The sequence below is a fragment of the Adiantum capillus-veneris genome, chromosome 12 (assembly GCF_014529385.1).
Source record: "Adiantum capillus-veneris isolate H3 chromosome 12, ASM1452938v2, whole genome shotgun sequence".
Taxonomy (NCBI): domain Eukaryota; kingdom Viridiplantae; phylum Streptophyta; class Polypodiopsida; order Polypodiales; family Pteridaceae; genus Adiantum; species Adiantum capillus-veneris.
Genome location: NC_140942.1, coordinates 70496075 through 70520835, shown reverse-complemented (window position 1 = coordinate 70520835; position 24761 = coordinate 70496075). Strand labels below are relative to the sequence as shown.

The 24761-nt window shown below is 43.8% G+C and overlaps 1 long non-coding RNA gene across 3 annotated transcripts in view; it reads left to right on the top strand.

The window, feature by feature from the left end:
• LOC147445907 (uncharacterized) overlaps window positions 1-24761 on the top strand; it is a 45378-nt gene that overhangs the window by 17388 nt on the left and 3229 nt on the right. Inside the window, exon 2 of one of the 3 annotated variants that reach the window (XR_015189817.1) lies at window positions 23252-23450. This is a non-coding gene — a long non-coding RNA (uncharacterized LOC147445907). The remainder of the gene's footprint in view (window positions 1-23251; window positions 23451-24761) is intronic. The other 2 variants (XR_015189819.1, XR_015189818.1) reach the window with 2 other exon arrangements.

Genomic DNA, 24761 nt, shown 5'->3' with positions numbered 1-24761 from the left:
TCCTACTCCGACGATGTTCACTAAAGAAGAACTCCATGATGTTGTCGAGACCCGAATCATTCAGCTTTGCTGCGGATTTACTGCGGACGCTCTACACAGATCCGAGATTACTGCCTTGAGCAAAAGTCTCAGTCCATACAACAAATGATGGGACATGCTAAGCGGGAATTCTCGATACATTCGGGTAACTTGACCTACCCCAGTGATGAAGTTTTGACTCAAAGGACCAGACAGACCTCGACAAACGACAATAGAAAGAAGAAGAACTCTTAGAAAAAGAAGGATGCACCACTCCGCTTGGCCGCGGAATAGAGAGTTGACTATCTCAAAGAGGGGAAGTGTTTTAGTTGCAGGGAACAAGGGCACATCTCTGCAAAGTGCCTAAAAAAGGCACAACGAGGACAAATTGAAGAAAGGCCTGAGAGTTCTAGAACAGCGGAAGAACGTGGCAGGAAAGGCAAGATGAAAGAGGGTTACGTGGGAATCGACCCAAGTCAGATGGATGAAAGTACAGAACTTTGCCGTGCAAGGGGCAAAGTAAAAGATCAGGATGCCCTCATTTCCCTCATTTTCTTTGATGAAGGAGCCAAGTCCAACTTTGTTTCACTTGAATTGGCGGCTCGACTTGAGATTACGCCCGATAGGATGGGGCCACTGGCGGAGGCAGTTCTAGCGGTGCCCAGACGGGATGTAGCCATTACACCTATCATCTACAAACTGTTTGCATTGTCAGGGATATTTTGTGCACAAGGACTTTCACATCATGCCTTTGGAAGGGTGTGACGTCCTCCTAGGAATCCCTTGGTACCATAAGAACAATGAAGTGGTTGACTGTGAGGATTCTAGGTACTAATCCTTAATTAAGTACTTAAACTCATGATTAATACTTAAAAAACTTGAACTGAACTCAGAAACAAGACTTAGAAGACTCTGTGTTGATTGATTGAATGTGTGATACAAGGGCTCCTTATATAGGAGACGAAGAGACATAAATGAAAAGACACTTCTCATGGTGAAGAGACGCGACTTTAGACGTAAAGACACATCCTTTCGGCGAAGAGCTGCAACCATTGGGCGAAGAGTCGCACCCGTAGAGCGAAGGGGTGTGACCAGTCGTCGAAGGAGTGTGGCTTTTGGCGAAGAGGCACGTCTCTTGGGCGAAGGGGTGTGACCATCCAAGCGTAGGGGTCCTCCTTGGCATGGCACTTCGTGTATTTGCAACTAGGAGTAGATGCAATGCTGTTAACATAGTCACAATCGTGACATCGACTATCGGGCCACCAAGAAAGCGACTTTGGCCAATGAGAAGGGCAGGAAATTTGTACTTGATGTAAAATTGAAGGGTGAGTGTGCCCCTATTGTATCTACTTCGGCTATTTCAAAATTAATGAAATCCAATCTTTTTGTTTACTCGATTTATTTGAAAGAATTGAATGATGAACAACGAACGAACATGTCTAAATTGGACAAAGAACAACAATAATTTCTGCACACACATGCTGACTATTTCTCAAAAGCCCTACCATCTCCATCTCGTCCTGAGGACCACACTATTGATTTGATCCCTGGACCCTGAACCACACCACCGAACTGGCCACCTTACCGTGTTAGCCGAGCCCAGAATGAAGAAATCATGAACCAAGTGAAAGACCTTCTTGAAAAGGGTCTCATCCAGCCTAATACTTCACCTTACTGTTCTCCGGTTTTACCAGTACTAAAGAAAGACGGATCTTGGAGAATGTGCATTGACTATAGAACTCTCAATAAAATCACCATCAAGAATAGATTCCCGTATCCAAGGATGATGAAATTCTTGACAGACTTCAGGGATCCTCTTGTTTCAGAAGGATTGATTTGAAAAGCGGATATCATCAGATCAGAATCGCTCCGGGAAATGTCTACAAGAGAGCCTTTCGGACAAGCTTTGGTTTGTACGAATTTTTGGTGATGCCCTTGGACTTAAAATGCTTCACAACTTTCAACCGAATGATGGATAGGATTTTCCGAGAGCATCTATTTTTTGTGGGCACTTTTTTTAATGACATTATAGTTTTCTCTAAGAATGAAGCAGAGAACCGACACGATCTGCTACAGGTCTTTTAGGCATTGCGCGATCATAGATTTGTTATCATTGCAAAAAGAGCGAGTTTTTCTTGCTAGAAATACATTTCTTGGGACACATCGTCTTAGCACCAGGAGTACAGATGGACCCGGCCAAAATTGACACTATCCGCGATTGGCCTTACTTAAAGAATGTTCATGAAGTTCGAAGCTTTTTGGGCTTGTGCTCTTACTACCGGCGGTTCATCCGAAAGTTTGCAGAGATAGCTTTGCCTTTGCACTTATTGACTCAGAAAGGAATCCCTTTCTCGTGGGGACCGACAGAGGTGATTGCTTTTTAGACACTTAAGGAAAAATTGACTACTTACCAGTGTTGGCTTTGCCAGACTTGCAAAAGCCATTCAAAGTTTATTGTGACGCTTGTGGTCGTAGTCTGGGAGCGGTCTTGATGCAAGAGGGCCATGTGATTGCTTATGAAAGTAGAATGTTTTTAAGGCCAGAATTGGTAGCCCAGATTTATGAGAAAGAGCTATTGGCAGTGATCCATGCTCTTACAGAGTGGCGACATTATCCACTCGGAGCCGACTTCACAGTTTTTACAGATCATCAGAGTCTGCGCTACTTCTTGTCACAGAAGCAGCTTTCGGAAAAGTAGATGCAGTAGGCTAATATCTTGTCACAGTTTCACTTCTAGACTGTCCATGTTCAGGGACAGAAAAATTTAGTGGCAGATGCATTGTCTCTGAAGCCCCTTGTCTTGGCTATTTCCGCGATCCATCGATACCACCTTGAAGGGGGCAGAGCGTTATTTCTATTGGCCGAGACTCAAGGAAGATGTGGACGACTTTGTTCGCAGTTGTTTAGTATCCCAAAAGGTCAAGTTTGACAGGCATAAGGCATAGGGATTACTACAGCCTTTACCCATTTCCACCTGTCCCTAGAAAAGTATTGCAATGGATTTCATCTTTGATCTCCCGAAGACACAGAGTGGACACGATGGCATTTGGATTGTCATTGACAGATTTAGCAAGCAAGCTCACTTTATTCCAGTAAAGAAAACAATCAAGCCGGACCATTTAGCGAGACTGTTCATTGCACATATATTTCGGTTACATGGCATGCCCGAGACATTACCTTTCTCAGCACCAAGGACAAGGTTTTTGAAGCCGACCAGTACACGAGGGACTTGGACAATGTTTTTGCCAAGGTCAGCGAGGCTCTAAAGAAGTCTCAAGAACGACACAAGAAGGCAGCCGATCGATATCGATGCAACTTGAAATTAAAGGAAGACGATTGGGTGCTCTTATGTTTTGAAAAGGCATGCCTAAGGAAACAAAAGGGAAAGGAGCAGCCTTTCCAAAGCTTAGCATGAGGTATTATGACCCTTACCTGATTAAAGAAAAGGTAAATGACATCTCCTTTCGACTCAAGCTGCCAGATACTCGGAAGTTTCACAATGCATTCCATGTGAGTCTCTTGAAACCATTTAAAGGTGAGGTGCCAGTTGATAGGGAGCCTGATGAGCAACCCGAAGTGGAAAAGAGTGAGGAGACACTCGTTCCTGAATAGATTTTGGTACACAAGGAAAGAAAACTGAAAGGTAAAGTGATTTGGCGGTTTTTAGTTAAATTCAAGAACTATCCGGCTTTGGATGCGAACTGGATGGAGGAGGAGGACCTAGCAGATACTCCTCCGATTTTGGAACTTTACCTTGAAGCATTCGGTTTAGCTGCGTCTACTTTGAGAGATCTTGCAGATCAGCAGGGTTGAATCTGGTGCAGAGAGATTGCACAAGAGGGGAGTCACTCCGCTCGTTTGATCCCTTTGGGTTTCAAGGATACTGCTGTGCTGACAGTATTCTGCTGTATGACTTTATGAAATGGAATTCTTGAAATTGAACATGAATGATTTGTACTCTCTCATGTGACTTGTTTGAGTGCAGGATCTGAAAGACAAAATGACTGCAGCATTTTGGTCTTAAGGATAGGTTAATCCGGCATCAGTGAGGTCTGGGATGGATCTAGATGGGGTAATTAAATACGTTGCTGGTAGTCATGGTCTGAGATTTGGAATGAATTTTTTTGTGATTGATTTGTCTTGTGATGTCATGTGCAGTGATGTGATTCTCGTCTTTGTAAAAGTGCTAGATGTGTTGTGTCGAGGTCGTATCTAGTGCGTCGATACTTAGAGTCAATGTCTGCTGAAGGTTTATGGCCTCTGTTTGTTTTGCAGGCATAATCGAGAGTAATTACAAATTGAAGACATGGCAGTTCTGCCCGGAGACACAAAGGTAGAGTACGGATGTTGATGTGGCAGTCCGTACGGATCTTGTAAATCGCGTTGACAGGCTGACGTGGCATAGCGTACGGATTTTCCACTTTTTGCATCGACATGCTGACGTGGTCTGCTGTACGGAATTTCGCTTTTTGCGCTGACAGATTTTGAGCGAGTTGCTTTTGGGACAGTTTGCTTTTAAGTTTCACTTCTTTTGGAGGCTCTGCTTTTAGCATCCCTTTGTAAGAATAAAAAGGACCCAAGGGCCTCACTACAGAGCATTTGGACGCAGAGTCTGAGAGCTGAGGAACCGCGGGAGTTGTACTTTGCTCAAAGATTTATACAAAAATAAATATCGAAAGGGGCGCCAGTCTCTCTTGGCACGGACTACGTCGGGCCGTGTCGACTCAATTAATTGTTAAGTGTTTTAAGTGAATCTCTCTTGTGTCATGACAGAACTTAGACTTGGGGTGCCTAAGTTTGTTACAACGGGGCAAACTCAGAGAGTGGTACCGCTCATTGGTGCTCTTCCAGTGACTATCCAAGATTATCATGGAAAAGCCGATTTCCACATTATGAAGTTGAGCAATTGCGACGTTCTCTTGGGCATGCCTTGGCACGACAAGAATGATGCGACTCTCCACATTGGAACCGAACTATTACCCTAATGCAGAAGGACAAGCCAGTCGTCCTCAAAGTTCGACTGTCCGAACAAAAATCTGAATGAGTTTTCTAGTTGTTTTGTAGTTACATACTTTTGAACTTTATTTGAGAAAGTTGTTAAAAATTTGTTTGCAATGGATGGTATCTGTTTTAAACCTGTCTTGGTGCCGATTTGAACTGTTTGACTCTAGTTTTAATATCGATTTCAATGCTTGGTGATTTACTCACGGGTAGAGTAGTGAGAAATGCTATTTTGGTATTGTCTGAACCTCAGAATGACACAGACGGGATGTCTAGGAGCGTTTCGTTGCATGCTTGAAAACCTCCGAACGACGTAGATCGGATGTCTGGGGAGCGTTTCTTTGTATGTGGGAAAACCTCCAAACGGGATGTCTGGGTAGTGTTTGGTTGTATGCTTGAATCTCCAAGCGACGCAGGCTGCAGCCTAGGGAGCGTTTGGTTGTACTAGTCCTTTGAGTTCATGGCCCGGACCTTTTAAGGTTATTTGCGGGGGGAGTGACGAGGAAGTCGTTGAGTAGCTTCATACTGCAAACCGTCTGTCTCGGGGGAGTGCTCAACGGCGCTGTTCGTCATGTTTTGTAACATGCATATGTGAGCATTTGTGTTGCATTGTGATGTGCCAGTCACTGAATATTCCTTATTGGATGAGATTTTCTGGGAAGCCAACGACCCAGGATATCAAGAGCTCAGTGAGACTCCTTATTGGATGAGATTTTTCTAGGAAGCCAACGACCCATGATACCAAGAGCTCCGATCTGGAATAAGACTTCTTATTAGATGATATTTTTATGGGAAGCCAAGGACCAGGATATCAAGAGCTCGAATCTGGAATGAGAAAATTGATTGTGACCCTCAGAAATTTTTGAGCTAACTTGACCCTCGATAATTTTTGAGCTAACTTGAGTTGTTTTGTAGGTATGCTTTAATCGCGGACAATTACTTTCTTTCAAGAAGGGGGGATGTCAAAAACTGATGACGTGTCAAGCCACAACGAACGGAGCCAACCTGCAGATTCCGGTCGAGGGCCTAAACCCTAAGAAGGAGCTGTAGAAGAAGAAGAAGTCCTACTAACTTATGGGACCTAAAGGCACTGAAACTAAAGCGGGACCAACACACACACATACAAAGCGTAGATGATGATGTGGCAATTGTACGGACAGTCTGAAAAACGCACTGACATGCTGACATGGCAGTCTGTACGGATTTTGTGATTTACGCTAGGTAGTTTTCAACTCCAGCTTTTGAGGCCAGATGCTTTTGAGTTTGATGCTTTCATAGGCCAAGGGCCTTTAAATATGTCCAGAGGTCTCAGTCTCTGGCACTCTTCCGGGTGAAGGTGCAGAGCGCGAGTACCGGCACTGTACTGAGTTCAAGCAATATAAGAAATATCGTAAGGGGCACCAAGGTTTGGGGCCAATGCTCTCTTGGGGTGGAACCCTGCCACTTCGTGTCTCGTGCATCTCTTTCAGTTGAGTTGTTATTTGAAGTGCTTAAAGTTGTTCAGTCTGTTTTTTTCTGTTGGCATGTGGTGCCTGTCCTGTGACACTGTGTCGGGGTGCGAGGAGCGGGGAAATTGGACTTTAAGGGAGGGCATCAAAGTACGTTTTTGCGGAGCAGCTTGGGAGAATTTAAGGGTAGAGCCTACTTCATGTGGAGCTCTCTGTGCAGAGTGTGTGGAGCAGCTTGGTTAGTGCGGCCACTCTTTGGAGTGCGAGAAGGTCAAATTTCTCCAAATCTTGCAACTTCAATATGCCCCCCCCTTGCTCAAGCGCGAGCGACAAACTGAACGGCGATAATTACGCCCATTGGAACTTGATTATGCGACTTTGGTTCTCACGGAAAGGCTTATGGGACATTGTTCGGCTCGGAGCCTCATCCTACGAGGGATCCTAACAATAGGTACACTCGCCTTCAAGATGAGTATCTCAAATCGTGTGTAGATTGGGTGCTGCTAATGCAAAGGCAATGTCGGCCATTGTGGAATCTCTGACAAAGGAAATTTCTCGAGCCATTCGAACTTTGAAGATTGCCAACGATATGTGGTTCAAGCTCGTTGGAATGTTTGATCGGGATTCTACAATGCGAGCAATCACCCTTCTTGGACAGTTATTTGTCATCTAGTTTCCACGAGGAAGTTCCATGCAATCATTTCTTATGAAGGCTAAAGTTATTCATGATCAACTATCGGCTATGAGAAGTGCACTGACCAATACTCAGTTACGTGCTTTGCTTTTCACGAAGTTGTTTGAGGCGTATGAAACGGTGTTTAGGACACTTCGCCTACAAATCATGAAGGAAAAGCTAGAATTTGATGATCTTAGCTCCTTTCTCATTGAGGAGGAAGCTATGTTGATAACTCAAGGCAAAAAATTCAGATTTCTAAGAAAGGTGTGGAAGCACTTGCTGCTTCGGATTCCAAAAAGAAGACCAAGAACCGTTGTTACAATTGTGGAAAGCATGGTCATTTGTCTAAAGATTGCAGATCCAAAGGCAAAGACAGAGGTTCTACAAAGGACAAAGGTAAAAGCAAGCATCATGAGGAAAGTAGTGATAGTAACTAGGGAAGGACAACAAAGAGGTTGCTGGTGTGGTGGTGACTACATTGGCACAGACTCCTGCCTTCTAGTCACATGGAGATTGGTGCCTCCACTAGTTTCAGCCAGAGAGAGGCTTATGAGTGGTAGAGAGGGGTAAGCAGTGCTTCGTATAATTCATTTGGACCCTTGTGTTGGAGTTCAAGTTAATCACACGTATCTAGGCTTGATTGCTCGGGCATCAATTACGTACCCTTAAGCGGGTTCTTTTAGATGACAGCCTAGCAGACATGGTGGAGAGGATTTGGGAGGTAGCTATGGTTGCAGATGGAGATATTGTAGAGCAGTGTGCTCAAGGGATCTCAAAGATTAGCAAACATTTTATCCACGAGACAGAGCTTTCAAGACTGTAAGAGATTCAAAATAGAAAGCGCGGACTGCGCTGTAGTCTGGTTTGGTTGTAGAGATTTCATGAGTAGAAGCTTAAGCGTTGCTCGATTAAGAATCGAGAGGAACGACGTTTTTTCTTTTCTCATAGATGTAGCTGGGGGATAGGGTGGCCAGTGGGTCCACGGTATTCGTGTGCAGGCGGTAGGTAGCTTCGGAGACAAGATGGCAGCATTTCTCCTGAGTGAGAGGAGTTGCGTGTCATAGCCGCTGATTTCTTTTGAAAGATCTTATCATAGACATAGCTGGGGGATAGGGACCGGGGTGGCTAGTGGGTCCACGGTATTCGTGTGCAAACGCTAGGTAGCTTCGGAGACAAGGTGGCAGCATTGCTCCCGAGCGAGAGGAGTTGCGTGCCATAGCCGCTGATTTCTTTTGCAAGATCTTATCGACTGCGGCTCCTTTAGATCATATCATAGGGATGTATGTAGAGTAGGGAGTGTGGACTTACATAGAGAGGAGAGTTACGGATGGCATGCGAGTTGTCTTAGTGCGGCCTTTGTCAAATTCAAAGCTATGGGATGCGTTGTTTGCACTGCGTTGTAGTAGTTGTCGGAATTGCCTCGTAGTAGTTGTCCTCAGGAGGATGGATTGTAATTTGTATCGGAATTGTTTTAAGGATTTAAGCTCAAAATATGTATGTTTCATACGATTCAAGGGTTCCTTGGTGTTTAATGCATGTTTCCTTGTTTACTTAGAGTAAATGTGCAAAGCAAGTGATGGAGTGAGATAGAGAGAGAGAGGTAGATTTAAAGACTAACGTTGTTTTGTAGGTCTTAGATTAGTCAGATTCATGGGTAAATCTTTATTGTCTTGGTCATTTTGGTTTGGGAGTTAGTATTTTTGTCATTAGTTTGTTAGTGTCCGCCGAGGTTTTTTAAGTTTAAGTTCAAGGATATTCACATCAACAAAGACTGTTGAAAAGTTTTGTATATCTTGGTATAGAGTCGTGTTGTGCATGTGTGTGGTTAGTTATAATAATTAAAATATATATTTTTTCTTTTTAGTCTCGTTTGGTTTAGTTTTTACTAAATAAGAATTTTCTTGGTTTGACATGCTTTGTTTTGTGATTTAATTGTTTTGTTTTGTTTTTGTTTTTGTGTGTGTTTTTATATAAATTATTTTATTTTATTTCGTTACGTTTTTTTTCATGTTTGATCTGTATATGCTTGGATTTAGTTTTTGTTTTGTTTGAGTTATCTTTGTGTATGTTTCTTTCTTCATCCTCTTTAGTTCACTAGTTTAGACCTTTCTGAACTAATGAAGATATATATAGAGAGAGAGGATGATGCCAGATAGGGTCCCAAACCTCCATCCAAGGCCCCCCCCCCCCCTGCTTCTGCTGAATGATGAATGCTTTTGGTTCTATGGATGCACAAACCAATGAAGACACCTTCAAAACTTGTGACTGTGGGTGTTGTAGGTACTGCACAATGCCTCAGGCACAACCTCAAGCTCCTCTAAAATCTCTGCCCTCTTGTAACGTGCAGCGGAATAAATATATAAACGTAGCTCAGGATCTATGCTTTAGCAGATTAAGACAACCTTGATTTGAATGGAGATGGAGAGAATGAGAGAGAAGACACAAGACACCGATGGGGTCCCTACCACCCTCTGAGGGCCCCCCACTCCATTACTGGAATGGTATTTGCTTTATGGATTGCACAAATGAGTGAACAATGTCGGGAAGTGATTCTCTATGCGATGATGTGATGGAATGGGACCTGTATGGGCTGAAAATGGACTGTTTTGATGGCTGGACAGCGAACAATCGATGTAGACAGCGGATGGACAGCAAGCTGAGTGGTTTCTTCGATGGAAATGTCCTCCAATTGGCTGGCTGCAGATAGGCTGAAATCAGGCCGCTTCTGGGACGGCAATGGATGGCCGACCGCGATGGAAAGGGGCTGAAATGATGGCGATGGATGCTGTGGGCAAACATTGAAGAAGTTGCTGATGCAGATGGTGATGGGGGAAACGCTATGGTGAGAGAGGGATTGTCAACCCTAGCAGATGGGGGCGAAGGGAAAACGCTAGAGGAATGAGGAAGAGGGCGTGGGTCTTCTTGCCTCTTGGGTGCCCAATGTGATCTTTGGAAAATGATGTCCCTAGGCCTTCTTTTATATTGACTTGACTCAAGTGATTTGTCTAGAGATTTTGTTCCTTCAGTGACCCTTCAATTATGACCCCTCAATAACTGAGAGATAATAATATCAGGACCACTAATAAGGCCTAGGAGTTGACCTAACTCATGGATGACTAATCTGATCGGGACGAGACTTTGCAGGCTTGTTGCCCTCACAAAGACCTACATGATGATAATTTCAGATGGCCTATACAAAAATGTGTGCAGCAGAGGGTATGCTACCTAACTAAATGGAATCGTTTGGGCATGCACGTCCTGAGAACAGGCTCGCAAGGGTGCCAGAAGGTTTCCCCTAGGCTAAGACTTAACCTAGCTAAGCCTGCAACTCTGGAGTATCCGCACCATTCCTCCCACCAAAGTGGAGAACCTATCTTGAAGCGGTCCGCCTGTGCATCTACCAAACCAAAAGACCCCCTCTTCTCTCTGTTAATTTGCAACTAGTCCTTGATTGTGTAGCGATCCTCCTCACCCTCGTAAAGGCGATCCAAGTTCTGCTGAAGGCCTTTGCTCACCTCTTATTCCTTGTGTTACCCTTTGCCTTGAAACTCAGGATAAAAAATGTAGGTGGCAGCATGGAGGGGAGAGTGGTAGGCTTGTCACCTTTTCAAAAATAGGGATCTGACTTGTTTATGGTGAGGCTTGACTTTGAACATTGCTTTCAGCTTCTTTGTCATGCAATCCATTGCCTCGTACACTTTACCAGTGCATGGCTTAGTGGAGTCCACTATCCTCAGGAGGGCTTCACCATCTCCGCAAGCGCCTTGGCCTCCTCCCATTGGAAACCGATCGGACAGAAGTCACATGCAGTGACACGTAGATGACAATACAAACCCACCGAACTAGAACACAGATCCACTCAGTATGCAAACACTTGGCGAGACCATCAAGTGTGCAGAGAAGATTGGCCCCGAAACTGGTGCCCCTTTCAGTATTTCTTTTTATTGCTAGCCAAAAACTCTCTTAACGTGAGTGCGCGCTCTGAACTGATTACAATTGGGCCCAAGACCTCTCTTTTAAACTAGTCACTTCGAGTGCTAAAAAACAGCTTCAAAAAGCTAAAAAGCTTGCTTTTTAGCTGTTTTTGGTCAAAAACATTGTTTTTTAGCTTATTTTGGCTTTTTTTCAGCCCTCAACAAAAGACACTAAAAATTTCACGATCCGCTTGGAATTTGATAATGCTGTAGAAGATAAAGTTTGTCTCCTTGACAAGGGCAATCTTTTGACGTGAACAGGAGTCCATTCTGACAATTTTGAAAATTAGAGCTTTTGAAATTAGGGTCGCATCAGTAGAAATTAGGATTTCTGCTGCAATGTCATCAATTGGTGACATACCCCTCTCTTTTCCAAAAGACAAGCTTGCTCGATTGACATAAACCAATTCTCCAAAGACGTTCTCAAAGATGGTCCTGCACAAGGCAACATCAGAGAAGAATACAAGTGAATTGTTAGACTAAATTCATCCACATGCAAAATGAGTAAGACACATTCCTCTCTTATCTAACACACACCTAAGGTACTCTTAAGAATGAATGCAGGTTAAGTATCCCTAATATATCCTCTGCTCTACGCTGAAAAATAATCCAATTATCTTTCGTAGAATACAGCAAGACCATTCTTAGATGTAACTCTACATAAATTCCTTTATAGTAACCCTCTCGTGTGTGAAAATTAGGATTGGACTCACACATTTACACGAAAATAACACTTAGAATGATCAGTAACCACTTCTCAAACCATGCTACAATGCACACATATACATTTTGCACACACAAGCAAGAGTTACACAAATCAGATGCAACATTATCTCCCAATAAATGTTATAAATTGACTAGCTATAGTTAGGCGTCCCCAACTTTTAGCCGGATTGACATGTCCTATCCTTCATAGAAACCTTTGGCAGATGTATTGTCAAACTAGTACCCTACATCGTGTTCGGAGTGACCAGTACCCAACATTAGTATGTGATATAGGGAGCTGGAGTGGACTCCCTTCTCGAGCCACAGGTAATGCCCCAGACTTTATTGCTGAACCTATCTAGCCCGAGAAATAGTCGGCTGTAAAGAAAAGGCCTCGAGGTAGAGTTCTAACATTTGAGGTGAATCTGCCAAGTCACATCCATTTCGAATCCATGGCTGAGTAATTCTTAAACTTGACCAAGTATTGTCGAATAAGTCTACCTCCTATCTGCCTTTCTTTATCTGCAAGAATCTGCCTAGGTTATAAAACCTTGTTGAGCTCCTCAACTTCGGGCTGTTCTATAGCTGCCTGCTGTTCTAACACATCTCCCACATACTGTCTAAGAAGACTCACATGGAGAGCATTGTGAATCCTCCAAGAAGCAGGCAAACTCAATCGATAAGATACATCATTTATGAACTGAGTAACCCGACAAGGTCCATAATATCTCATAAAAGAGCTTTGGAAAAAACTTTTTGTCACGTGCACATCTAACCCTATGTGCATGTGGACAAGCTATCTCAGGTCCAGGGTTCAGGTCAGCTTAGGAAGTGTTATGACACCCTTGTGAGCTTGTGCGCAGGCCGTGCATGTCCAGACACTTACGGTAGTTGCATATCCTCTGATTGCACATAGCAGGATCATTAGCATGAAATTCAGTATCCATCGTGAGCATTTTCCAGAGCATAGAACCCTTTTTCCTAAAATACACATTTTTCACTTATTTATTAATAAGTGACTTTTGTTGGAAAAGTAGGTAGGGCAAATTGCTAAGGGATTATAAAAGAAACCTAGCGCTAGCAGTTTTAGGTAGAAGAGACAGAAGAAGTTCCAGCAACTTGCAATGTTCTCTCCTCAGCAAGACCGACAGAAGACAGCCTAGCGTTTTCAGCCAACAGCAGCAGCTAGCGTTTTTCGAGCAGATCCTCTAGCGTTTTTTGCTACAGATCAGCCTGGCGTTCTTAGTTTGTAGATCAAGCCTAGCATTTGCAGATTCCGACGTCAGATCAGCCAAGCACATTAGCGTTCAGTTTTCAGCATGTAGCCATTGCAGATTTAACCCCTAGCCTCGCAGATCTCACCTACACGCAGAAAATCCTCGCCGTACCATCAAGTCAGCCAGCGTTTACAGTTTCAGCCCTCTGTTTTCAGATTTCAGCATCTGCGTTTTCAGCGCATCGTTGTCGAGTCGTCGCCATCGCCATCCTCGTCGACATAGTGTCAGCATTTAGCAGAAAGTCAGCAGTTTGCTTATTTCAACATTTCAGCCCTAGCGTTTTCAGTTTTCAGCCCGTCCTTGTCATCGTCATCATTGTCGTCGACATCGTCGGAAAGTCCGTTGCATCTAGACCATTGTACCAGATTTGTGCAATCTATAGCATAGACCTCTCTCGCCATAGAGAGGGGGGCCCTTGGAGGAGGGTTTGAGAACCACTAATGTCGTATTCTTCTCCTCTCTCTTCTCTCGGTCTCGCACTTTCATTCACAGTAGCATTCACTTTGTTTATGATCATTGCACTCCCTCTCTAAAGGAACGGATGGCTCTCCCTTCCGTAAGTAAAAGGAACCCTTGAGCACAGTTCGGAGCACTCATCTTGAGTAATATCAACATTCACTTCCGCTGCACCTTACATTGGTATCAGAGCTTTGACAGTGTATTGTATCACTCAAGGAAAGAACCACAAGAAATTTTTTGCTTGTTGCGGTCGCACGTAACCCATGTCCACTTGGGTGTGTCGATTCCTAATCGTGTTTTTGAAGAGTGACAAGCGGCCGGCCAATCGACGTGAGGTGGGAAAAAGCAACTTTGGTGTGAACGCAAGGCCGCCAAGGGGTGCGCTTGCAGGGAAGAGTCGAGCTCAGGTAAGAGAAAAGCCTTCTCAAACACCGATTGCAAGCTACAGAACTCAAGAACCCAAGAATCTCAAGAACCGATGAACTTCAAGAACCCAAGTTCCTCAAGAACTTAAGTATCCAAGATCTCAGTGTATGGTCATCACCCGAAGCAGAATGGATACTTTGGGTGAAGGTGATGAGAGTGGAGTTGGTGGCGAAGAATTTTCTCTAACTAGGAGGATTTTTTTTCCTACCCTCCCCCTTTCCCATCTATGCCACAAGTTGCACCAAATCCTATGGAGACTTTGGTCAAGACGATGATGGACATGATGCTACAACAAGAGGCGTAGCGCGCCACCTTGGCCGAAGAAAGAAAGCCAGCTATGGAGCTTAAGTGTGAGCAAGCACGCGAAGCTCAACGCATAGCGGCCGAAGAAAGACGAGCGGCCTTGGAGTTAGAGCGTGATGCGCAGAGAGACCAACGCATGCAAGAGTTGGTCCTACATGTACTCACTCGAAGCCCTAGCCGGTCAAAGATGTGGGCAGTTCATCAAGTAGCTCAAGCAGAGATTCGGACTCCAATAATCTAGTCACTGAGAAGCTGACATTCAGTAAGTATGATGGTAAGATGGATGCTAATGTTACTCGTTCTTGGTTACATCAATTTAATGCTTACTTTGCGACAACTAAGAAAACAGGAAATAGCAAAGTTTTGACGACAGCCATGTATTCTTGCCGGTGATGCCATTAATTGGTATCAAGCATGGCAAGAGACATAGTTGGCCGCGCACCTAGAGGAAGCCGAAGAAGGCCTGCCTCTTTCTTTTAATTGGGCCGACTTCCAAGACAAGCTCAAGGCGCAGTTTATGCCACCTCAGTACTTAGCGCGGTTGAAAGACGATTGGCGCAGTCTTAAGCAAAATGGTATGCCAGTTATGTCTTTCTCTAATCGTGTTTTGCAGCTCGACACCCAACTACGCAAATTGGATGATGAGCGCAAGGAGGCATTCCTTTTTGGATTGGACGAGTACATCAAGTTTGATGTCAAAGTACTCGACCCAATAGATCTCAACAAGGCGGTAGCAATTGCTCTTGCACAAGAGATGAAACACAACAAAGGAAAGCCTAAGGAGAACAAGTCTTCTCACAGTACCTCTCAAACTCCTCAGAACCCACAGAACGGTAAGAACGATAAGAATGGTAAGAATGGTAACTCTTCTAGCCAATCTTCCTCTAATCCTTTGGAAAAGAACTCTCAAAATGAATCTAAGGGTAAAGCTAACTCAACTGCTAAACCTAAGCTCACCCCATATGAAAAAGCTGCAAGAAATTATAGAAGGATACATAACGTCAGAAGACCAAGTCATTTATGCTAAGGAAGGAAGATGTTATCAATGTCACACTAAGGGTCACATAAGTACCTCACTTTGAAAAGGAGGGGATGTCACGTGCACATCTAACCCTATCTGCATGTGGACAAGCTATCTTAGGTCTAAGGTTTAGGTCAGCTTAGGAAGTGTTCTGGCACCTTTGTGAGCCTATGCGCAAGCCGTGCATGTCCAGGCACTTAGAGTAGTTTCATATCCTCTGGTTACACACAGCACGATCATCAACATAACATTCAGTACCCATCATGAGCATTTTACAGTGCATAGAACTCATTTTTTCTATTTACTCATGTTTCACTTATTATTTAATAAGTGACTTTGTTAGAAAAGTGAGTAGGGCAAATTTGCTACGCTACTATAAAACAAACCTAGCGCCAGCACTTTCTGGCAGAAGAGGCAGAAGAAGTTTCAGCAACTTGCAGTGCACCTTCTCAGCAAGACCGACAGGAGGCCTAGCGTTTCCAGTCAACAAAAACTGACAGTTTTTTTGGGATTTCCTCTCACTAGCGTTTTCAGCAGCAGATACAACATAGCGGTTTTCATCAGCAGAGTCAGTCTAGTGTTTTTGCTACAAATCAGCCTGGCATTTTCCAGTTTGCAGACTTAGCCTAGAGTTTGCAGATTCCTGCGTCAGATCAGCCTAGCACATCAGTGTTTTCAGTTTTCAGCACTTAGACACCGTAGATTCAGCCATTAGCCTCGCAGATTGTAAGGTGCAACGGAAGTGAATGTCGAACTTTGCTTAAGGTGAGTGATCCGAACTGTGCTCAAGGGTTCCTTTTACTTACGGAAGGGAGAGCCTTCCGTTCCTTTAGTGAGAGAGTGCAATGGACACAAACAAAGTGGATGAACACTGTGACTGAAGGTGAAACCGGCCCGTAGGGCGGTAGGCGTTGGCTTTCACCCGAAATTCTTTACTTGAGACACACACACAGAACACTTTGCAAAGAGAACATGCGACGGGAATTAACACTTGAATACACACAGCTCGAAAGCTAGAATGCTCCGAGCAGACAACGACAACCTGTAGGCCCCAAAATTGGCGCCCCTTCCGGTATTTCTTTATTCTTTAGGAGGGTAAATTACAAGGTAAGGTCCTAGGAATCCTTCACGTGTATCCACCTAGATACCATTTGATTTGGCCAAATTTCGGCAGTATAACAGCCCCAAAACTTGCGCGAAATCAATTCCCCTGCTAGAACTCACTTGCACTGGCGTATACCCTCTGATTCCTGCCCAAAAACAGTAAATTCAGCACGCTGTATTTACTGGTTTTTGCCCTGTTTTCAGCCCTAAACAGTCCCCGAACTGTCCTCTGCCAGTGGGGCACGATTCCCAATGGTCCTGGAGTCCGTATGGCTGAAAAATAGTAAAATTACAAAGTATACACAGCGCTGATTTTGCACCTGTACGGTGAGGTTATGACCCTCACTAGTGCCTGCTTTGGAGCAGCAGCTAGTTACCCCTGTTCTTGCTCAAGGAGGCTCTTGCCTTAGCACAAAAGCATGAACCCACACAACTATACATCAGTCAAATGAGTAGCCCTCTTGTGGGGCATCACATAACTGCACGTAGGGGAGAGAGAGAGAGCAGTGTGTAGTGTGCAGGGCATCACTCCTAGCACCACACTGTACATGAGAGGGAAAGGAAGCACTCCATAGCTCTTAACCTGTGACAGATTGCATAATGAGGCCTCTCCCAGCTTAAAAATCAGTGCCCATTTTTCTGCAAGAGGCAAGTGCATGAGAATTTGCCACTTGGCGCATTTTGAAGCATTTTCCCGTTTCGGGTTTGCCGCTTAAGAATATCGTGACCGGTTGCCCAGTTGACTTCGCGGCAGAGTTGTAAAATGTTCCCCTAGTCATACCAGAGGTAATGACGCGAACACATTTCACGGCCCAAAATAGCAGTTCCCTAAATTTTAGGAGATGCTTCCGTTGGGCTCCCACTGGTCTTCTGACCATCTATCCTCATTGGAACCGCATCCAAAAGTGCAATGTGGCCCAACTGTCGGATACTTTTTGTTGGTAGTCCCACCTTGACTTTACGCCTTAATTAAGTTCTCTTTCTAGTATCCACCAACTTGCTAAGTGCGACGGGGGGACCTATATGATCTTGCTCTGAGCCTAGACATCCTCTTACCATACGAATTCCAGTGCCGACCACTTCCCGTCTGCGGGTGAATCTACCGTTCACATTGGCCATACAATGTCCGACCGTTTGCTACTTCAAAAAGAGGGTCTCAAAACAAATAAAATAAACCCCATTGGAAAGAAACCAACAACCAAGGTTAGCAGTAGCCACATCCTTGTGACATGGTTAATAACTGCCACGTCCTAGTGACATACCCCCCTCTTGAAATCGCAAACGTCCTCGATTGCATACCATAAATACACGCCACTGATGATCTTGTGCTATCAACACTCTTTTATCATCGCATGTATCCGCAAGAAAGGTCGTAACATACATAGATACAAATGACTTAATGAGGCCTTCATACTTTTGCAATTTCCATCTATGGCACTGACTTCATATGTACATTTGATGTACTAGCTCTATCATTACCCCTTCTTTGCACACGTTGGGTTGGGGCATAAGTAGGCTGTAACCCAAAGGCGTCAAGGTAAAGCTGCAATACATTTGGTGACTCTGACAGTTCATGCTCTTCCATCCACTTTGCATCCATAGGCGGATAGTTCTTGAACTTCACCAAATAGCGTCTTACAACTTGTCCTTTAACTTTTCTGTCCTTATGTGCCAAAACTTGCTCAGGTACCAGGATCTCATCAAGTTCCTCAACTTCTGGCTGATCCTCATCTGGCATATCTTCTGGCACATCACCCACGAAGGGTCTTAGAAGACTCACGTGAAACGCATTATGAATCTTCCATGCATCAGGCAATTTCAGCCTGTAAGCCACATCGTTGATCTTGTCAAGCACTTGAAAAGGCCCATAGTAACGCATACTGAGCTTAGGAAACAGCCGTTCCTTGCCCTTCATCTTCTTTAACCTTGCCTTTTCGAACCTTAACAGAACCCAATCACCAGGTGATAGTAGCAATTCACGACGGTGACCATCAGCAGCCTTTTTCTGCTTTGCCTGAGTCTTCTCCAAGGCAACTTTAATCTTCTGATACATCTCATCCATGTTCTCAACATATCGATCTGCTTCAAAGATCTTGTCCTTTGTATGCAAAATGGGAGGAACCTTTTTGCCGCCTTCAACAATCTCAAAAGGTGCTTTGCCAGTAGACGAATGTACCGTATTATTGTACGCATACTCAAGCATAGGCAAATACTGTTCCCACTTGCCCTTATTATCTGACACATAGCATTTCAGCAGATCTAAGACAGTAAAATTAGCCTCTTCTGACTGTCCATTAGTTTGTGGATGAAACAAAGACGAAAATTTGAGCGTAGTGCACATGTTCTCAAGCAATCCTCTCCAGAACAAACTGGTCATGCGAGGATCACGATCACTAATAATCGATTGTGGCATACCATGGTACTTAAACACATTGTACATGAATAAGCGTGCCATCTGATCAGATTTTATCTTCTTCCTGACAGGGATAAAATGGGCCTGCTTGCTGAACCTGCAGATAATGGTCCATATACCATCACTCCCTGTTGGCGTTCTTGGAAGATCAAAGATAAAGTCCATAGCAATGCTTTCCCATGGCTTATCCGGAATCGGCAGTGGTTGTAAGAACCCGGGTGCCTTTTGCCTGTCAAACTTGACCTTTTGGCAAACTATGCATGCTTGCACAAAGGCATCCACATCTCTCCTCAAGGTAGGCCAATAGAAGAATGTCTCTACCGCTTTAACTGTCGCATCAATGCCACGATGCCCTGCATACGGTGGGACATGACTCTCTTCCATGACCTTATGTCGCAGTGGCCTAGTGACACAAAGTCTGCCATGCACCATCATAAAACCATCTCTGAGGAGGTAGTGCTCGTGATGTTGCCCCTCTTGTAACTGTTCAAAGATCCTTGCAAAATCTTCATCAGCAGTATACTGTTCCTTCATGTCATCTAACTCATGATGATAAGGAATTGACACAGCTGAAATTTGTGGCTTTCTTGATAACGCATCAGCCACAACATTCTTCTTGCCTTCCACATGCATAATCTGGAAGTGGAACATGGAAAGAATGTTTGCCCATCGCATATGCTTTTCGGATAACTTTGACTGTGTCAAGAAGTATCGCAAGGTCTGATGATCTGTTTGGACAACAAAATCAGCACCTAAGAGGTAGTGCTTTCAGCTAGAAAGCGCATGAATCACGGCTAAGAGCTCTTTCTCATAGACTTGCATAGTCCTCTCTGGCCCTTGCAAAATTCGGCTTTCATAAGCTACTAACCGTCCATCTTGCATTAGCACTGCTCCGATGCTACTGCCACATGCGTCACACTGGACCACAAATGACTTCCTAAGATCTGGCAAAACAATAACTGGATCTGAAGTCAACTTTTCTTTTAAGAGACTAAAAGCTGAAATTTCTTTTTGGGTCCATCTGAAAGTGACCTCTTTCTTTTGCAATGCGTGAAGAGATGATGCTATCTCTGCAAAATTTCTGATAAACCTTCTATAGTAGGAACACAATCCCAAGAAGCTTCTGACATCGTGCACAGTCTTCAAGTCTAGCCATGTCTTGATAGCTTCGACCTTTGCGGGATCCATTCTAACACCATCCTTTGAGACTATGTGGCCCAGAAAGTGGATCTCTTCGAGGAAGAATTCACTTTTCTTAGGATTGACAAGTAACCTGTGACTGTGCAGCTCTCCGAACACAATGGTCAAGTGACGCCTATGCTCCTCTTCATTGTTCGAATACACTATCATGTCATCGAAGAACGTTCCAACAAACTGTTGATGCGAGTGGAAAACCCGGTCATAAAGCCCTGTACTACTGGAGGGACATTCACGTTGAGAGGAGGTACAGACTGACGTGGCCGTGAGCTCTCGCCAATCTCAAAAACCATAGGAATCTCCTGCCTGTCCTTTGAAGAGGAACCCTCTTCCATAATTTCCTTCCCCTTGTTGGCCATAGTGTAATCCCCGTGTTCTTGCACTCTGTGTCTTTATCCTAAACAATCCAGGCTCACTCTTTAAGGAAAAAGTGATTGATGTCCCGGCAATGGAACCATGAAACCGGCCCGTAGGGTGGTAGGCGTTGGCTTTCACCCGAAATTCTTTACTTTAGACACACACAGAGCACTTTGCAAAGAGAACCTGCGACGGGAATTAACACTTGAATACACACAGCTCGAAAGCTAGAATGCTCCGAGTAGACACCGACAACCTGTAGGTCCCAAAATTGGCGCCCCTTTCGGTATTTCTTTATTCTTTAGGAGGGTAAATTACAAGGTAAGGTCCTGAGAATCCTTCACGTGTATCCACCTAGATACCATTTGATTTGGCCAAATTTCGGCAGTATAACAGCCCCAAAACTTGCGCGAAGCCAATTCCCCTGCTAGAACTCACTTGCACTGGCGTATACCCTCTGATTCCTGCCCAAAAACAGTAAATTCAGCACGCTGTATTTACTGGTTTTTGCCTTGTTTTCAGCCCCAAACAGTCCCCGAACTGTCCTCTGCCAGTGGGGCACGATTCCCAATGGTCCTGGCGTCCGTATGGCTGAAAAACAATAAAATTACAGCACATACACAACGCTGATTTTGCACTTGTACAGTGAGGTTATGACCCTCACCAGTGCCTGCTTTGGAGCAGCAGCTAGTTACCCCTGTTCCTGCTCAAGGAGGCTCTTGCCTCAGTACAAAAGCATGAACCCACACAACTGTACATCAGCCAAATGAGTAGCCCTCTTGTGGGGCATCACATAACTGCACGTAGGGGAGAGAGAGAGCAGTGTGTAGTGTGCAGGGCATCACTCCTAGCACCACACTGTACATGAGAGGGAAAGGAAGCACACCATAGCTCTTAACCTGTGACAGATTGCATAATGAGGCCTCTCCCAGCTTAAAAATTAGCGCCCATTTTTCTGCAAGAGGCAAGTGCATGAGAATTTTCCACTTGGCGCATTTTGAAGCATTTTCCCGTTTCGGGTTTGCCGCTTAAAAATATCGTGACCGGTTGCCCAGTTGACTTCGCGGCAGAGTTGTAAAATGTTCCCCTAGTCATACCGGAGGTAATGACGCGAACACATTTCACGGCCCAAAATAGCAGTTCCCTAAATTTTAGGAGATGCTTCCGTTGGGCTCCCACTGGTCTTCTGACCATCTATCCTCATTGGAACCGCATCCAAAAGTGCAATGTGGCCCAATTGTCGGATACTTTTTGTTGGTAGTCCCACCTTAACTTTACGCCTTAATTGAGTTCACTTCCTAGTATCCACCAACTTGCTAAGTGCGACAGGGGGACCTATATGATCTTGCTTTGAGCCTAGACATCCTCTTACCATACGAATTCCAGTGCCGACCACTTTCCGTCTGTGGGTGAATCTACCGTTCACATTGGCCATACAATGTCCGACCGTTTGCTACTTCAAAAAGAGGGTCTCAAAACAAATAAAATAAACCCCATTGGAGAGAAACCAACAACTAAGGTTAGCAGTAGCCACATCCTTGTGACATGGTTAATAACTGCCACGTCCTCGTGACAGAAGGTGCTGAGAGAGAGAGAGAGAGAGAGAGAGAGAGAGAGAGAGAGAGAGAATACGACACCAGAATGTTGACCACTCGTTGGCGAGAGAAGTCTATGCTATTGATTGCACAATCTGGTACAAGATGCTGATGAAAATCTAAGTGGTGCTATGTCGAGGGTGACAATGCTAAGGCTGAAAACTGAATGCTATGAGTCGGTTCCTGTCGCGCCAAGTTGGGGCTGTCCCGTGTACTTGATGCCTTGCTGAAAACGCTGTCTGGCTGTCTCTAAAAACGCTGAAGTCTTTATGCTGAAAAACGCCAGGTTTTGCTGCTTGAAAACGCTGAATTGGCTGCTTGAAACGCTGCAGAAGATGGCTGAAATCGCTGATCTAGGGGGCTGAATTTACTGCTGCAAAAACGCTGCAATGCTAGCTCCAAAACGCTGGTCTTAGGTCTTCAAAAACGCTGGTCTTAGGTTTGGATTGCATATTGCACCAAGTACCTTCCAAAGGGATATGTAACAAACATTTGGTCCATATTTTAATGAATTTGAATAGATTTTCTCGGATGACTTCTCTATTTTTTGAGAAAAGTTGAAGCATTTGTATCACCTCTTGCCCTTATTCAAAAAGGATCGAGAAACCAAGTTAAGCCTTAACCCAATGAAGTGTGTGTTTTTTATGGCAAGTGGATGTTATCGGGATGCATCCTTTCCAAAAAAGGAATGGTAGTAGATTTTAACAAAATTGTAGCTATCATGCAAGCAACGCCAAGCAATTTACCAAAGGCGACCTTAAGATTTCTCGGATAGGTGCGGTGACATGGATGTCATTTGTAGTTTTTGACCCATATTGGGGTATGAACTTGTTAGCACATGCGGATAGAAAGGAATTAAGAACTCTAGAGTGAAACTTGGCCTATCGCTGCTTGAAGATGATGTTGACCCGAGCACCACTCCTGTTACTGCCAGATAAGGGAAAGGATTTTCCATGTTTTTAATGATGCTTTCAACATTGTAATTGGCAGTGCATTTTTGCAAGAAACAATCAATGGATGGTTTTGACATGTCTACAATGCTAGTAGAAGGCTTTTTGTAGCTAAGAACAATTATTCGGTGACTGAGAGAGAATATCTAGGAATGATTTTTTCAGTGAAAAAAGCTTCGACATTATTTTCTTGGAAAGTTATTCTACTTCCATGTGAATCACTTGGCATTATTATTCCTTATGCAGTGGCAAAATTTGGTAGGCAAACTAGCTTGATAAGGATAATTTTTCTTCAAGAATTTGAGTTTGATGTGTTGCATCCTCTAGGTGCAAAGCATGTGGCTGCAAATTATCTGTCACTATTGGATTCAGGGAAAGCACCGACTTATGTTGAGGATGAATTGCCAACTATGGAGTTGTTTGGAGTAGATGTTGGAAAAGATGAAATGACTATAGAAAATGTGCAAGGTGATGAAGCTGCTCCAAACTCAGAAACCCTTTCATTGACCTCTGGGGTATGTACCATGTGAGTTCATCACGATGGGTTTTCAAATGCAAAAAATTTAGGCAATTTAACATAGATACATTAATATAAGGGATTTTTATATTCAAATTTTGAAAAACAAATCTAAAATAAGGGATCATTTTATTCATTCAAACATTTTTTAGAAAAGGGGTTTTTTAATTACCTACCGAACGCGCGTTAAATAGGGGGTACAAAATAGTGCACCCTCGAAGCCATGAACCTGGTATGAGGAGATGATGTTCTTTCTGCAAGAAGGCATCATGCCGGCCCACTTGACTATAGATCAAAGAAAGTGGGTGGAATTGAAGAGTAACAAGTTTGAAATTTTATTGGGACATCTATATTAAAAAGACCATTGGGGAGTGTTGTTGCAGTGTGTGCCTAAACCAAAACAAAACAACAAGCGATACTCAAGAAAGCTCATAAAGGCATTGCTAGCGAACATTTGTCTGGGCCATTGATGGTAAACAGGGATTTTAATTACGCGATGACGCATTTTGTTAAATGTTAATTATTGTTGTTATTATCACTATTTTTTTCATGTTAAAAACATATCTAATGTCATGACCTACGAAAACCGGTAGAAAAAGTAGAACCGGCGGGACAACCAACAATCCCGGCAGGCCCGACGGGTTTAATATGAAACCCTACGGGCCCGGAGAGACAAGCAAGAATCCCGCCGGGCCCGTCGTGTACCCCCTCCTTATTTGGCGGCTCTATATAACCCTTTTATAGACATCACATCATATCACATCACATCACATCACCTCTTCCTCTAAATTTAGTCATCCTTTAAAATTTAGAAGAAAAACTAAAGGTAAAAAAATGAATAGTCTCTAAAAAAAAATTAAAACTTAATGTAACTCTGATCATGGATCATTAGTTCTTTTTTGGACTGAACTGATTCTTGAAAGGAGGTAGAAAGATGAATCTTTGGATCGGTATCTCTATATTTGGGATGGATTGATCTCATGTTTGGTTCACCGTTATATTTGCTAAATTGATTGCTATATTGATTAGAACTTCTATCATGGGTCATTAGTTCTTTTTTGGACTGAACTGATTCTTGAAAAGAGATAGAAAAGTGAATCTTTGGGTCGATATCTTTACTTTTGGGATGGACTGATCACATGTTTGATTCACCGCTGTATTTGCTTGCTATTCTGATTAGAGCTCCAATCATGGGTCATTAGTTCTCTTTTGGACTGGATTGATTTATGAAAGGAGGTAGAAAGGTGAATCTTTGGGTCGATATCTCTACTTTTGGGATGGACTGATCACATGTTTGATTCACCGCTGTATTTGCTTGCT